Source organism: Atta cephalotes, assembly GCF_000143395.1.
Source record: "Atta cephalotes unplaced genomic scaffold scaffold00053, whole genome shotgun sequence".
Taxonomy (NCBI): Eukaryota; Metazoa; Arthropoda; class Insecta; order Hymenoptera; family Formicidae; genus Atta; species Atta cephalotes.
In genome coordinates this window covers 1,262,431-1,265,419 of record NW_012130117.1, presented here as the reverse complement: position 1 = coordinate 1,265,419, position 2,989 = coordinate 1,262,431, and the positions used below count along the sequence as shown (strand labels likewise).

The following is a 2,989-nucleotide window of genomic DNA, read 5'->3' as shown; positions in this document are numbered from 1 at the left end:
TATATATATATATATATATATATATATATATATATATATATCTATGCGTTTTTTTTTCTATCATGAACAGCGAAATAATAACATACCATGCAATGGATAGAGCTATATCTAATATATTTATCCGGTTATGTTTTTCTCGATTTCTGAAATTCTCTCGCCCTTGTTTGTTCTTTCTTTCGAGCGCCCATAGGTGCGTTTGTCGTTGTTATTCGAAAACATGTGATCGAGAATGAAGCAGCAGAAAAATACACAAAAATTTTAACGACGAATTGATTAATCAGGCATATAGCGATCACATCGTCTCTCTACCAGCTAACGACTCCTTTGCTGCTATCTTAGAATGTGTTAGCATCTATTTAGAAAATTATTTTTATATTCGAAATCGCTATCAATCGTCATTCTTCTCATTTTTATCTGAAGAGTACGCTAAATATTGTCTAGTTAAAAGTGAAAAGCAAACAGAGTTTGTCTCTATCTAATCTTTTCTTTTTCTCGATTGATTATAAAAATCGGTGTCTATGTCACGCGTCAGTTTCAGATTTCTTTTGTTTAAAACAACAGTGAGACACGCAAAAATGTGATGGAGTATGGGTACTAGCACCGTCTTCCTTTTTCCTGCCATCACTATTCCCAAACGTTTCCCCCGTAGGGCTGCGCATCAGCGACCGATCGCTACGTCGTCGTTGGCCGCGGGGAAAAGATCGAATCTACTACACAAACGGTCGCACGCGAACGACGTCGAGACGACGGAGCCGCTAGCCAAGACTGCGCGATTGTGGAATCACCCCGGGAGAATGAGTGCAAACGAGACTCTGAATATGTTTCAAGCAACCTCGACGTCCTGTCTCGAACTGTGCGCATCGGGCGGACAAAGTGCGGATGAGACGCAAGCTACAGGACTATCATCACCGTGTGTCCATCCTTTGGAAGTGAATGTAGATTTAGTTGATCCCGGTGGATACGGATCGAACGCGATTTAATATTCGCTCGCGGAAAATTTTAAGTCAATTTGTACTATTTTAATCTCATTGTTATTCGACTCATTATAGATTTCATTATATAGATTATTGTTATTAAGAGGAGGACGTATATTAAATTGAATTGGTTTGTTACAATGTTTGAGAGATGCTTTGCTTTTCTAGAAATGAAACTGGAAATATCCTTGCGTTTAAAGAAAGAAAAAGAAAGAACAACTATATCTATCCTTACTTAATGAATCATTACTTCCATCCGCAGTTTTAAGTTTATTTCGAATATTAGAACTAAAGAAAATGAAATCAAAGAACTCAGGGAATTTCCGTTTGAGAAACAAAAACTATGGTTGTATCATCGCTGAAATAAGCAAAACGTGAATTCGAATACACGAATGGAAAGTGCGAGGAAAGGACTAAATTTATTTTTATGATTGACGATATATCAGCGAGTTAAATTTTCAAAAAGAACCAAATAGATTAAAGAATTGTTTGGCAAAGTGTAGGAAAACTGTAAATTTATAAAATATAAAAATTGTATAAATTTTGATGCACAATAATCTTCGATCAATAGTATCTCGTTTCAAATATATCTCCCTCCTTTGCATGATTTACATGTATGCAATGCGATTTATAGCTGTACGTAAGTATAAACATTATATTTCAGTGCCTTCTTAGGCAAAAAAGCGTGCCTTATTATATGGGTCTCTGGTAAAGAATTGCATTGGAATATATGAGTGAATACGACGAGCATTTAGCGTTAACGGATCTTTGGACGAAATTAATTATGCTTAAAACATTGCAAATTAATACCGAATGTGTTTTAAGAACCTAGAGATAAACGTCGATTACTAGGCTTCAATAATTTCTTGATAATTGAAAGATGTATAAGACATCAACGGAAAAGACAGATATGTAAAAAAGCGTGAAAAATTTTAACGATCAATTCGATTGTCCATCTTGAGAATTTTGAACAGATAGGACGCCGAATTGATACAACAATATCGCTATAACTACGTTGCGTAGGTGCATCGATCGTAAATGCAGCAACTGCAGTAATCAAATTCAGAATGTAAATAACAAAACAAAAGTTACGATTTTTTAGCCAATATACTGTATATTTATACAATTTCGTTGCGCACACTCTCGCAACTTTTATTTCGTTTGCCGATGAAGCTTATCCAGGTTTTTAATGTATTATGCAACAGTTCTGCGCTTACCTTTTTTTTTTTTAAAGAACGTTATTTTATACGATATATAATTTATATAGTAGGGATATTCACATTATTATTTAAGACGAACTTTCATGGACACGGCCTGTTTCCCAGCGAATCCATTCCGTTGACGACATGCACTGCAATGTATTTACCGTTTCGAGAAGTTATGCTATTAAGACTAACAATAAGTGAAATCAGTACAATTTTCGTGTAACTTACCAGAAGCAATGTTTTTTATGTGTCTATATTTTTTTCTCGTGCAATTATGTAAAGCGATATGTTTCAAAATCCGTCAGTTGCTCTTTGTCATATTTTTCTTAATATTTATCTATTGGCTTCGTTATTGTTATAATCTCAGTTTTTGAAACTCGGTGTGCAATCAACAAAGTATGATATGTGCGTCACTTGAATGTACGATAAGACAAATGTACATTTTCTTCAGCCTGAATACTTAGAATTATTTCAGTTGTACTTAGAAAAAGAGAAAATTCTGCTATTCTTTTATTCGCACTGTATCTCTCACGCGCGTCTTTTCTATTTTATTTTTTGTAAGTTAGCACAATATATAGCTTTAACGCGTCTAATGTCTCGTCGGCACTGTACTTTTAGACTTCGTTCATTTAAAACCAAAAATCATCATATTAGAATGTGCGTTTCCCATGGAACCGTGTCGATTGAGTTTGAAGTCGTGCTCTCAGATCTCACATCGTTACTAATTATATATGTAACATATAGAATTATTGACTAGTTATACGCATAAATATATATATATATATATATATATATATATATATATATATA

At 34.1% G+C, this 2,989-nt stretch overlaps 1 protein-coding gene across 1 annotated transcript in view; it reads left to right on the top strand.

The window, feature by feature from the left end:
• The window catches only part of LOC105623106 (ubiquitin-conjugating enzyme E2 H), a 58,781-nt gene that overhangs the window by 54,353 nt on the left and 1,439 nt on the right, over positions 1–2,989 (top strand). The gene's annotated exons all lie outside the window — the stretch shown is intronic.